The sequence below is a fragment of the Pogona vitticeps genome, chromosome 4 (assembly GCF_051106095.1).
Source record: "Pogona vitticeps strain Pit_001003342236 chromosome 4, PviZW2.1, whole genome shotgun sequence".
In the NCBI taxonomy this organism is placed as follows: domain Eukaryota; kingdom Metazoa; phylum Chordata; class Lepidosauria; order Squamata; family Agamidae; genus Pogona; species Pogona vitticeps.
This window is the reverse complement of record NC_135786.1, coordinates 214,883,174-214,897,891: the sequence shown is the minus strand read 5'-3', so window position 1 is coordinate 214,897,891 and position 14,718 is coordinate 214,883,174. Positions and strand designations below refer to the sequence as shown.

Below are 14,718 nucleotides of genomic sequence, written 5' to 3'. Positions count from 1 at the left end.
GAACTTTTATGAAGAAGGATGGCTATCAATCATTTTAATAACAATAATAACAAGGAGCAGAAGGAGATTGTTTATGAGTTTTACAAAAGTACAGGAAAACTCAGGTGTGTTAAAAATGTAACATAAAGGGAACTGGGATTAAGACTATACTGCTTTTCTTTCCTATTAGCTGCACCATCCTTTCTTTCCTTTAATAAAATTGGGGGGAAATACTACTTCTTTATCCAGTTTATTATTGTCTCCTCTAGTGATCTATATTACTAGTTGTCATTTCTTTCACTATTATTCCATCTTTTTATAGTACAAATCACAGTATAATTCTCCCTTATGCTTGCCCCACTACAAAACCATACAGATGCTTTCTCTGCCCCATCTCTTCTTCTGTCCTTCACAGCCTGCTTTTATATTTCCTTGGATAGTGTGAGTCTATGTATCTATATTCTCAGTAGGTTCATCTTCCACTTGTTGAGCTGCTCATGCAACATTTCTACTGGGTAAGGTTTCACTTCCTCTGCAGTGGATCTTCACAATTCCAGTACTGGTTCAATGCTAGTCTCTTATTTTACATTGATCCTGAATAACTTAATCAAATTCCATTACTTCCTTATGCCAATATCAGTTTTATGGCATCTGTCTATATAGCATCTTTCCTCCCACAAACCCAATGGTTGCCTGATATATAAGGTTTTATATTGTATCACCATCATAAACTCAGTGCCCAGAAGTATGCATTGTTTTTCTATTTTTATTTTAATGACTGCCACACAGGTATAAAATTTTAGATTTAACCTAATTCCTCCTCCTCCTTAACTCCTCACATTCAATTTGCTAACCAAATAAAACAGCAGCTTCCTATATTTTTCATTGAAGGTTTTGTAATGGCTTTCTTGATATAATGTAACTGTTCTAGCAGATTGCTGCTTTGAACTAATCCATAGCTTTTTTTGAACACTAAATATAATTTCTTAGAAAAAAGGATAAAAATAAAAACAGCATAGGCATTAAAAAAATCTCAGCAGCTCTGGGAACTAAGATAATGGCAAGTTAATAGTGTGTGACTTAGCAGTGTATGCTCTAACTCAAAAAACTTGCTTAAAAAGCAACAATGATTGGTTTATACATTGGCTATATAAAACTTTTTCAGCTCTTTTCAGAGATGTGGGATGTTAGACTGTTTCAGCAACAACAAAAACAAAAGCAACTGTATTGTGGCAACTTTTAAAACTATATTTATTTCCATGAAAGCTTTTATGGTTTGCAATTAAACACAGGATATTCATATTCCTGAGGATATGAATATTGGCACTACAGGTACCTGGGTACAGGTGTCTCTCTCCCCCCCACAACTGGCAAGCCCAATTATTGGTTGCCAAGCAGTGTACAGGGTCAGCATCGTTCTTGTGGTGCCAATTGCAAAAGTAGCTCGGCTGGTGCTTCCCCACCTCCCTGCACAGCCAACCACCTCCTCACCAGACCGGTCAGCTGCATGGGGAGGTGAGAAAACACCAGTTGGGCTACTTCTGTGACTGGCACGACAGAAATGATGCTAGCTGTGTGGTGACCACTAACTGGACCTACCAGTTTGGTGGCGAGAGGGAGTGGACTTTCCAGGCACCTGTGGTGCTTGTATTAGTATCCTCAGGGATACAAATACAGTGGTGCCTCGCTTAATGATGTTAATTGGTTCCATAAAAAAAATCGTTATGTGAAAACATCGTTAAGTGAAACACCATTTCCCATAGGAATGCATTGAAAACCGGCTAATCTATTCCAATTGGAACAGATTAATGCTTGCAATCATTAGCCCACCTCCTGAACCCTATGCAAACTTAATTTGGTGTTGTTCTGAGTCGTTGTTAAATTTTGGTGATTTTTTGTTTTTCCCTCATTGAATATTGAACTGTCCGTCCAATGCATTTCAATGAGAGAGAAAACAAAAAATCACCAAAAATTAACGACGACTTAGAACAACAACAAATTAAGTTTGCATAGGTTTCAGGAGGTGAGCTAACGATTGCAAGCATTGAAAACATGTTCCAAACATTGTAAGACACTTAAAAATGAGCAAAAACGGAAGAGCTTCAAAAGCACTGAAGCCGGTTTCAGTGCTTTTGAAGTCCTTTCTGATGTCTGTTTTCGCTCATTTTTAAGTGTCTTACAATGTTTCGAACCTGTATTAAATGCTTGCAATTGTTAGCCCTCCTCCTGAACCCTATGCAACCTTAATTTGGTGTTGTTCTGAGTCGTCGTTAATTTTTGGTGATTTTTTGTTTTCTCCATTGAAAGCCTTTGAACGGACCATTCAAAGGCTTTCAATGGAGAATTTAAAAAATCACCAAAAATTAACAACGACTCAGAACCAAATTAAGTTTGCATAGGGTTCAGGAGGTGGGCTAACGATTGCAAGCATTTAAAACAGGTTTCTAACAGTTTAAGGCACTTTTACAAGAGCGAAAAAGGGACATCATTAAGTGAAATTCCCCCATAGAGAACATCATTAAACGATGGGGGAAATTCCTCAAAGAAACCCATCGCTGTGTGAATTCATTGTTGTATGAAGCAATCGTTGTGCGAGGCACCACTGTACAAGTATCCCATGAGATGGGAGACTTGTCATCCTGCCTCCTCACCAGAGTCATCAGCTGCGTAGGGAGGTGGGGAAATGCCAGATGGGCTACTTCTGTGACTAGCATAATGAGAATTATGCCTGCCACATGCACCACACAGCAACCAATAATTGGAACTGCTGGTACAGGGGGGACAGACTGGATTTCTCAGGCACCCTTTGTGCTGATATTCCTATCTGTACCCCCAGGGGTACAAATACGAATATCCCATATCTAATTGCAATCTACCTCTGCAGATACATGGTGTACATGGAGTACACATACTTCATGTGTCTGAACAAGCAGATTTTTATCCATGGAAGTTCACACTGAAATAAACCTGCTAGTCTTAAATGTGGCATAATATTTTTAGCTAGTAACATGTATATCAAATATAGAAAGAAATGAAAGAGGCCATTAATACTTCTCATTGCACTGTTAAGTCTAAGACAGGACCTGGTCATTCCATTCTGGAGACCTGCATAATGTGTTAGAGCTGGTCCAAAGTGATCAGATGTTAAATTAACACCAGAAGGAAGGCTCAGAAAGGAAGTATGCCCATTGGGCGAGACTGTGTGATAATTTCCACTGCCTATATCGTGGATTTTATGGAGCTGAAGCGGGATGACTCAATTCCACACTTCTGTTTCCACACTTCTGCTTAGGTAGGTAGGTAGGTAGGTAGGTAGGTAGGTAGGTAGGTAGGTAGGTAGGTAGGTAGGTAGGTAGGTAGGTAGGTAGGTAGGTAGGTAGGTAGGTAGGTAGGTAGGTAGGTAGGTAGGAAGGAAGGAAGGAAGGAAGGAAGGAAGGAAGGAAGGAAGGAAGGAAGGAAGGAAGGAAGGAAGGAAGGAAGTTCAAACTGAAATAACTGGATTTAAACTTCAGGTAGTTCAATATGTTACTTTCTATAACATTGAATTAGCAAATTTCTTGTGTAGCACTGTAGGTTACCATGGTAAATATTACTGAGAGCAGAATAACAGCCCTTGGAAATTTTCATGGGTATACATCAAAAGATTGAACCTTGAAAGAGTTCTAGGTCATGGTTCCATAGTATCTAATTCAATAAATATACCAAAACTGAAGACTTGATCCTGCTCTCTTAGAAGCTGGTAAAAATATTTCCATTAACTTTAGTGGCATTAGGGTTTCATCATAAATTTGCTGAAGATCTTTGGAGACAGGTGTCAGAAAAATTCCCTTTTTTTTTTGATAAATAATTACTGTCACTGAAATTTATTGAGATGAATTCCAAAGTGTCTTAAGCATACTTTGAAATAAATCGCACAGAATGAAACGAATATTTCATTGTTATAAAATTTTAAATGAAAACTATATTTCTGGTACCTATGCTTCAGTTTCTAGTACAGGCATAGCCTGGAATTTTATTGTTAAGATTAATACATTCGTGAAGGGACATAATGTTAGTCACTTGCTACTTTACATTTACTTTTATGAAGGCACCATAATGTATTTGCATTTTAAGTTTAATATTCCTTCATTTTTGCATGATGCAGAGTGAAGGCTTATGCTAAAATATTAATCAAAATAAAATAAATCTGCAGGCCATTCTAACTGGGCAACTATTAAGAGAGATTAAAGAAAGATCTAAGAAAGAAAAGAAAAACAATTAATTTAGAACACCATTTTAAAGTAATTATATAACTTCAGACATTTCTTGACACATTTAGTACAAAACTAATTGTGGTCCTTTTTCTATATTGTATAACTCACTTTTTCTATATTGTATATCACACTTTGTATTTCTAGTTATGTTTAAGGGGTTCATAGAATTTATATTTTTGGCAAACACATTTTTATTATTTAAAGGGGAGAGGGACCCCAATAAATTACATAAATATACTGTAAACACATTCTTAGCCTATGAATATTTCGTAGGTTGATTAAACTGTTAGGTTCTAATTCCAGTAAAAGAATTAGTGGTGCATGCTTATTAAATATGAAGTGTGTGCATGCGAGAGCATGCCATTCTTTGTGCAATATAACTCCGTAAAGCAGTAGTTTTCAACCTTTGGTCCTTCCAGGTGTCTTGGACTTCAACTCTTAAAAGCCTGACTGACCATGGCCAATGGTTAGGGTTTCCAAAACAGCTGGAGGGCCAAAGGTTAAGAACCACAGCTATAAAGAATACCAGTTTTTCAATGTACTATCTTTTTTCTGTACCAAGAGAGCTCATTTTGTATACTAGCTTTTTGGGGCATAACAAATCTACTATAAATTACTAAAATGGGGAATGTTCGACTCTCATTTTTTTATACCGAAGACAATAAAGGAAGCATTCCATCGCAATTCACTATGTATCTGTAAAGCATAAATGCTTCAGCCACCTGTGTAAGATGTTACAAAACAGCAATTAGTTCAGAATACAGCAATAGGCTACTAAATGGGACCAGATGTTTGCATAGTATTGCACCTGGGCTTAAACAAATAGATTGGCCAGAGTTGTAAAAAAGAATTCCATCTGCACAGCAATCAGAAGAGGGATGTCAGTCAATTATGAGGTGTCTGAAACTATCATTTAGCTGGAGGCTGAAATCAAACAGCATGTGCCTTCCAATGGAACAGATATTGCAGGTAGAATGGATTCCTTCACCTATGAAGCCCAACTTTGTCCTGCAAATGTCGTTTGGAGTATAAAACTCTCCAGAGGCATGGAATGTGCAATATTTACATTTCATATATGCAACGTCTGCAACTTTAGCACAGGAGGAAGAAGAAAAGGATGGCAAAATTGAATGCAACTCTGAAGTTTAAGAGGGAAAATAAAATATATAGTCAAAACAGTAGATCAATATTGAGAGCAAAAGCACATACTAAGGCAAAAATAAACCTTAAATATAAATTCAGATTTCTATTGTTGAAAGAAAGCACCCCGCAGAAACAGAGTATGCATACAAACATACATACAAATAGTATGTATGTCACAGTGCTCACCATTTGCTATAGATTAAGCAAAAGGAGTTCAGAACATATCAAAATAAGGTAAGAACCCAATCCAAAAAAGCTCCTCCTCTAATACACTAGAAGAAAAAGCAAAAATGTCCTCAGGTTTACAAGCCACACACACAGGATTAGTTTTACAAGAGATAGCCATGTCAGTCTATGCTACCATAATCAGACAAAAACAAAATTAAAATTAAAAATAAAGACAAAAATGCTGTGGCACCTTAAAGTCTAATTACTTCCTCAGAAACAGGAATGTTAATACATCCTGAATAAAGAAATGGGCAAACATCTACACACAATAATATAACATCTGAAGAGTTGAACTCCACTGCCACTGAACATCATAAATATAGATACCAGCTAGTCATCTTGGAAGTGATCATAAAAAAGGGTTTTTAAGTCTTAGGTATTTCTCATATAGATGCAGGGCAACACACTGCTTTCTGCCAAGATTGAACAAATAGGTTGTTTTGAGTTCCAAATGCCATATTTCTGTCCTCTGCTTACAAAAATTGCACTTACTTTCAGATACAAATTATATATTTAGTAGCTATTCACATATTTTGAAATACACTTGTGCATTTATCTTTGACAGTGCATTTATTTATATGGTTACACAGTTGAAAACAAAGGAACCTAAACAAGAGTACATAGAGCAAACTAGAGCCCAACATAGTGTATATAACTATGATTTTGTAGTTATAAACATCCTTTTTGCGCTGAACTCTTTGAGGCAGTTGAAGAATTAAATGAATGAACTACTTGGAATAAATAAAGATTTCTTGACTTGATGTACAACATCTCTAACTGATTAAAATATCTAAGAATTGTTCCTCGGTCCTTCATTTATAAAAAAAAATGCTGGGGTAGGATTATATTTCAAAAATTTTAAACCCTTATAAACCCTACATGCATATAGCTTGTTCAAAAGTCTTTAAACTCTAACCAATTTAAGTCTAAAAATCTTAGAACAATTGGGTGAATCACAGAAAATGCTGTGGAATGTCAAAACATAGCTTTGTTTTCATAGATGTAGTTACATATGTAAGATGAGAACAGTAAAATGTTGCACTTTCAGGTGTTCACAAAGCCACTTCTGATTTGGTTTAATTTCTCAGAAAAATAACACAGAAATTATTATTTGTGTAATCTATCATGACAAACTTTCCAAGAAAATTAAATGTACAGACAGAAGTTACTGCTTTAAAAGTAGATATTGGTACGCAAGAAAACAAACAATTTTAAACAGTCAAAAGCAACTGGGGGCAACATTGGGGACAATTTGTATTTATTTATGTATCAGTTCATCAAAAGCATCTTCTTCCAAAGAAAGTTAAACAACATGAAACATTTTACCTACATTTTACCACACATTCCTTACTATGTCCATCTGGGGGCAGTAATGTTTAAGAAAAACAGTAACTGCACTACAGTTACCTTAACTATTTGTTCAGAGAATTTCCTCAGATTTTCTCAATGAAAAAAACATATACAGCCATTAGTCAGGAAGAAGAATATATAAAACCTTAAGGTTATGGCCTCCTGAGCGGCCCTCTTTTTAAAATGTCACTGAAGAATCATACTTAAGACCACCCAGTGTCCAGTCCTGTCTCTAGGGTATGAAGGCTTTTCCTCTCAGCAAAATATACTGGTAGTTTTATATCTTAATTTCTACATCTGAGCTTCTCTCTCAGGCATGATGTTATTCTCATGTAGCATATTCCTGGGATTACTGTACATACAATTGTCTGCTTCTTTCCCACATATCCATAAGCATTTCACAGCATCCAAAATTAACTGATACAGTAATTAACAAGCAGTTGGTTATAAGAAACCATACCAACGTATTTTCAATTCAATTCTACCTCCAAATACAATATGTACACCATTCATTCATTACCAAACACATGAACCATGATTGATTAGTCACTGAATGAAGTGATCTTCCATGTCTTATCTACAAGACTGTTAAAGCAATCTAATCAAGTCCCTACATATCAAAACCAAGGGACTGCGTATGGTGCCCCATATGAGAGATATAACCAACAGTCCTAGTGCTCCAGCCCAAACTGGCAAGATACCTATTAACTAAGGGCTGGAGCAGAAATCACTATAGTGTTCAGGCTGATTCTCATAAATGATGCCCAAAATCTGCTTTCCCATTTTGGCACATCAAGATGTTCTTGAAGACCTTGACTCAGGTAATAAATATGAATACACCCAACAAAAGTCTCCCATACCCCCAGTACATTCAAAACCTGGCAAATATCTTCATCTCCATACATGAAGTCTGCAACTTAGAAAATTACTCAGAAGACTGAATATAATAACATGTTGATTAATTCATACTCAGAACCAGTGATAGTAGGAAGCTCTGAGCCTTTTCCTATCACTGCTGAGTTAAAGATGGCTTCCTGATATCCTTGCATTTATTTGGATTAAAATTAACTTGCCAAACACTATCCTTAAATACAGTCTATCAATCATACAGTCCCTCCTCTACAGAGTCGTGTCTCCTTTTAAGCAGATTAACCTACAACGAGCTTTCTCAAAGTTTCTTTGGCAATATCCTGGCTTAATTTTAGATAAGTTCAGAGGTTCATTGTCCAGTTGTTCTGATCAGATCATCACCTTATTTTTGTCCTGGCATCAGAAAGACTGCTCCTATTCCTTTGGACTCATCACATTTCCTGTTTTGACCAGCTTGCATACTGTGAGCCATCCCACTTCTGAAATCACTGGTTTCACTCTGATGAAGCCACTAACTGAAATCAATTTACCACAGACCCTGGGATCTTGCCAGAGAGCCCTGCTAATCTTGTTCTCCCTAAGCACCTGGTTCTAGCCAACTAGGTCACTTACTCTGCCAAAACAGAAGCTCACATAGCACTTTTTGTCAAGGCTTGCTTGCTGTAGAGAATCTTTGTGCAGTCCAGCTGTGTTGTCAAAAAGAACAGAATTAAATCCCCAGAAAGGTATATCTCAGAATCCTATTCTATCTTCTAGAGTTCATTTCCCAGCTACCTTTTTAACACACTTTTTTTACTGGGCATTCATAGAAAGATTTTCAATTTTATCCTTAAAACACTTTCATTGGAATCCTTGACACTTCAGTGTAATTTCCTCCTTGTGTGTCAGTGGAAGGTAATAGAGCCAGAATCTCTTTTGTTTTGTGTCTCCTGTCCCTGACTTTTTCCTGTTTCCACATAATTCTCCACTTTTGCATGCTAACCTCTTCTAGACAAAGTTGCTATGGCCTAACAGAGGAACAAAGGCAGTGGAACAATAAGTCAGGAGAAACTAGCACATAGAACCAGAAACTGTATGTGGACTTAGCTTAGCTATTCTTTTTCGCTCCAGGCAACCCCTTTTGATACTATATCGAGCCACAAGAAGCAACAGCTGTTGTGCACTTCAGTTTAGACAAGCTGTTGCACAATTCTCTATTTTCCTTACTCCTGGCTCTTTCCTACCACTTCCAGAAGCCTGATTCACTCAGTTCTAATCTTTTGCAATCTTCCAGTAACTGAGACCCTGCCAACTTTTTTCATTTCAGCTACAAGCTTCAACCTAATACCCGCATATCAAAGACACTATCACCACAATTCTAAACAACCATTGTCTTTCTTACCAACCAATCACAATCTTTGTATTTTGATATTTTGATGCCACGTATAAATACTTGCTGTGTAATATCTCTTTCGCTTAGGTCTGACAAAGTAGACTTGTCTACAAAAGTTCACATTAAAAAATAACAGTTCTTTAAGGTGCCACCACATTTGTATCTTTTTTATTTGTTTCTTTATTTTAAAATTTAATTTAATTTAATTTACATATAATACTTGCACAGACTAACACAGTTACACTTTCTACAACTGGATTGCCCAGAAATAACAGGCTATGGACTAGAGTTGGTAGAACCACGATAAAGCTAAGAAAACAGTGTCTTCACACCAACACAATACTTTGCAAGTGTGAAGAACAGCACACAACTTCACACCTATGTCAGCATACTCTATGTCTCTCAACATGTACCACAGAAGATCTGATGTTAGTTACCCCAAATGCTCTTGATGTTGTGAGTTATTGGGCAAAAATGATCTGATATATTTACTAATTCTATGGTAGTCCTTGTGACACATAGAAAGAAAGAGCATGAGTAGTTGCCACTGTCTCCTTTACATTTCCCCTTACTCCCCACCTTGGGTCCTTTTTAGTAGAAAATGCAGTAAGTGGAGTGGTCGCAATGACCGGATAGGCGGGGTATAAATGAAATGAATGAATGAATGAATGAAATTATTTTAAATTAATTTTTAATCAGCATTTCTTAACTTGCACCATGAACATATTGTCCTTTATTCTGTTCAAAAGAGTGACCAGAATGCTATTAGCAATTGTAAACCATAATTGCTCTGTGGGTGGAGTGCTTCACAACTGCTCAAAGAACCTAAAGTTTGCAGTTACACAAGTCAGAAATTGCCCACTGAAAACAATGGGGTTTACAGATGTAGAAGGGGGTACTGAATACTCCCTTGCACAGTTAGTGCAAAAAGACAACCACATCCATGACAATCTGATTCAGATGCAGAAACATGATTTTGGCCAATAACAACTATTTGTTAGAATTATTGGCGTATCCACATGAAAAAGTTCTATGGAGTGGTAACCATTGTGCCTGTAATGATCTCCCAATCATGTTATTTATCATGTTGTGGGTAGGAATCTCTTAGATATGATCAAACTGTTATAACATAATGGCTCCTCTAGGGATAAAAGGACCCACTGATAAAAATTTAATTATGGGGCAAAAGCCTCAGTTCCTGTATTTTCAAGGAAGGTTATGTAACTGAAGTAATTCCCATAAATTGCTGAAAAGGCTGTTGCAAAAAGTTTGGCTTGCACACAAGAAAAAGAAAAGAAAAGAAAATGCTTGCTCTGAATCACATAAGAGCACTGTGACTAAATCACAGCCTTACATGGCCAAGACTGATGTGGATTTCCGGTGCAAAGAAAGAAAAGGCTTATCTGTGTCAGGTTATTAGCTCAAAGAACAAACGCTGCCCTATGCAGGGCTGAAGACAGTCAAAGCTATGGAGCATATCTGACGATTATGCTGATAGCTATCACTCCAGCTGACTACCAGAAGGAACTGCTGGATTCATTACAGATGGAAGTAGCTTAAGGACTGAAAAGAGATCAGTTTTCTTCATAATTTGGAACTAATAAGGAGTTTCCTCTATGGCAGATGGATTTTCTCTGCTTACTGGAGTTGGACCTTAGCAATCACAGCTAAATACCTGGTATAGTCTTGGAAAGAGAAAGCTGAGAATTCTCACAACTGCAGTTCTGATCCAGCAACTCCAAGACACACAAAAAAGTAACTTTCTGTCTTGTGCACTTACAATCCACATGTTAAGCTTTTGATTACAATCCTGCTCAGTCACACACACTACACCAAATTAAGCTATAATAATGCTTCTGAGTTTTTGTTCTGAAATGTTCTATACAAGAAATCTAGATGCAGAAAATATTTTAATTTTTTCATAGGGAAAGCCACTTTAGAAACATGTCAGCTTTTGATGAACAGAGACACTAGTTTTTCCAGCCACTGTTGTTCACCAGTTGGAAGTGAGCCATCAGATTAAAATGACCTCTCCTAAAGTCCCTTGATTCCAAAGCCCCAATTCCCACTGGCAACTTCAATTGGGATTAGAATAACAGCCCAGTTCAGACACTAAACCTAGTACAATGCCAAACAAATTAGGAGAGACCAGGACCTCACTCTCTGAATGTATCCTGACTCCTGTCAGCCTGTCCTTCCTGGCACCCACTCAGAGAGAACGGGTCTGAGGAACAAAGCCTGCTTGGTGCACACACATCATCTGGAAAATGAGGGTTCTAAGTAGTGATTGTGTACTAGCTACCCAACCTGGCCCATGTCCCAATAATGTCACACAGATGGGTTCTGAACCCATGCTGTATCCTTGCTGAGGTCCATGATGGTATGTGGCCATTTTCAATCCTCTCTGTAAAAGGCCATTCCCATGAATGGGGAAACTTGAGTGCTAAGTCAAATGGGGTTGCCATAAGTCAAATGGTGTAGCCAGGACAAAATAGCACCAGCAGAGGTCTTCAGACCTGGACATTTTTGTTTTATTTTTATTTCCCCCTTTCTTTTTTCCAACCATCTAGAGAAATTCCCATCAGCTTACTCAGAAGGGAGTTAGTGGGGGACTTTAAAAGAGCAATGCTCATAGTCCTCTTTGATTGCTTCTTAAAAGGGTAATGCTGTGAAACTGCTCTTCCCTATACTTTCTGTACTTTCTCTCTTACCACTTTTCCTACTTTCTGGATCTGAAATAATGACTTTGCAGCACAAAAGGCAAAGAAGGTTCATTTCTAAGTTAAAGAGTACACTCACATTTTCAACTGCAACCAACTCAGAATCTTTCTCAGTTTTATTTTCCCTTTCCTCACTTATAGTTGCTCCCACAGTTCAATTCCATTGTTACTGTACTCTGAATGAGTGTTAAGACAAGCAAAGTGGTTGAGCATACAGTTCGGAGAAGATTTTCGGACTGTCTGCATTAGGTTGTCCTGTAACCTTGCTTCATCCCATAGGAAATCTGATTTGCCCCCCCCCCTTCTCTCATACAAAGGGACGTGGTGGCGCTGCGGGCTAAACCACAGAAGCCTTTGTGTGCTGCAGGGTCAGAAGACCAGCAGTCGTAAGATCGACTCCACGCAACGGAGTGAGCTCCCATCGATTTGTCCCAGCTCCTCGACAACCTAGCAGTTCGAAAGCATGTAAATGCGAGTAGATAAATAGGTACCACCTTGGTGGGAAGGGAAACAGCGTTCCGTATATAGCCGCGCTGGCCACGTGACAATGGAAACTGTCTTTGGACAAACGCTGGATCTATGGCTTGGAAACGGGGATGAGCACCGCCCCCTAGAGTTGAACACGACTGATTAAAATGTCAAGGGGAACCTTTACCTTTACCTTACCTCTCTCATACAGGGCAGTTGGGAACATCTTTGCACCTATGTGAGCATAACAGTATCCCTCTCAGCACTGTCACTTTCTCCTATGGTTTGGTTCGATGTAAAGAAACTGGCAGATTCCAGGCAGCCTTTCTTTCTCGAATAAGCAAAACTAAAATCTTTTTCATTCCCTCCTCCTGGAAAGGAATTATAGAGTGATTTCCTTGGGAAATCACTATTAGAATTGGCCAGACTATTGCTTTATTGCAGTCGGAACTAAGCTCCTCTGAGGAAAAAAGGTATCTATAATGTTAACATACTGAGGAGAAACATATCACAGAGTCAGAAAAGCTAAACCACACCTTCATATTTTATCATAAACCTAGCTATAAGTGTACAGTAAAACAATTCACAAGTCTATGCAAATTTATTTTAAAATCTTCCTGTTCTTAACAAAGCATACTCTTAATGCAAGTGTCTACAGGGCTCAAGCCTTAACCTTTCAAACAGTATGAGGATCTTCTTCCTTTGAATGCCTGTTCTTTTGAACATTCCCCAGCTTACTTGGAAACTATTAAATTTCAGGGATTTACGGTAAAAAAATTTGCAAAATGTGGAATGACATCAGTTTTTGAGTAAAATGCTTATGCTTTGACCGGCTGAGGAGTCTCCAGCAATAATTCCAAGTGTTCCAGCTTGATTTTGTCACCCATGGCAGCTTTTATTAAAGGCAATGAGTCAGCTCAAACTGTCCCTTCCCCAGAATTCCCAGGGGGCTGAATTTCTGGCACTTTACCTTCTGGCCACAGTCTGCCCAAATGAGGGTCCCCAGAAGTCCAGCTTCAAAGAATCAGGTTAGAAGTATGAGTCCCAATTCAGAATGCAGTACTTTTAGGGAGGGCTAGGAAAGGCACGTGGTGGTGCTGCGGGCTAAACCTCAGAAGCCTTTGTGTGCTGCAGGGTCAGAAGACCAGCAGTCGTAAGATCGAATCCACATGACAGAGTGAGCTCCCGTCGCTTTGTCCCAGCTCCTCGCCAACCTAGCAGTTCGAAAGCATGTAAATGCGAGTAGGTAAATAGGTACCACCTTGGTGGGAAGGTAAACAGCGTTCTATATATAGCCGTGCTGGCCACGTGACAATGGAAACTGTCTTCGGACAAACGCTGGCTCTACAGCTTGGAAACGGGGATGAGCACCACCCCCTAGAGTCGAACACGACTGACTAAAATGTCAAGGGGAACCTTTACCTTTAGGAAAGGCAGGTGATGGGGAGCAGGCTTTGTGTGCTGCTCCTCCCAGAACCTCCTTTGCTGCATGTGTTGTCATTTGCATCTCCAGCGCCAAAACTGCATTGAGATAGGCACAGAGGCTGTTCTCAGGCAGTGAGGATGCCAAGGCTGGGGTGGCACTGGATCAGCTGAGGGCTGCACTGCCAGAGCCCCTGGTCCCAGACTCCTTCTCAGGCTGAATGTGCTGGGTAGGAGGATGTGGCTCTCCTGTATTTCTGTTGTATCCACACAGAGGAGCAGAAGATGGGGTCCCAAAGCTTGACTGCCTCTCCTCACATCTCCCATTCATCCAGTGTGGTTGACAATAACCCCACCTCAAGGTGTTACCCTCACAGCTTCTAAGAAGTTCTAGTCCTCAGATTAATTGCATGCTTTAATCTTTGCAGCAGAGGAGCAGTACTACTGTCTTTTTAAATATATTTTACAGAAGCTGTGAGGAAAAAGTGATCATAAAAATTGGATACAAGTTCAGTTTTAAAATTGACACTGGTGTTTGCCTTTTAAGTTGCAGTTTAAACACAAACAGACCTTTTTTAAAGGGAAAGGATTATGTACTGTACTATGAACAGGATTTACAAATGTTTAGTAAAAATGCTTATTTCCTCAGTCCACAATATCAAAGAAAGTGAAGATTGAAGCCGGTCAATTCACGGATTCCAATTTCAAAAATAAGTTGCTGAAAGCAACGTCCACAACTTAATGATTTTCTGATGTTCACAGCATGGTGTCATTTCATAGTTTGGTCCGTAGCAGAAGAATATGACCAATTTCCATTGCTTTTATCTATTAATAAAGCTACTGTGTACATGTGCCCTTCCCTTTTTTTGCTGCTTGTCTCTTCCATCTAACCCAGCCCAGATTCATTACTTCA

General features: G+C 38.6%; 1 protein-coding gene across 5 annotated transcripts in view; it reads right to left on the bottom strand.

Annotated features, from left to right (window-relative positions):
- VPS13B (vacuolar protein sorting 13 homolog B) overlaps positions 1–14,718 on the bottom strand; it is a 495,255-nt gene that overhangs the window by 296,267 nt on the left and 184,270 nt on the right. The gene's annotated exons all lie outside the window — the stretch shown is intronic.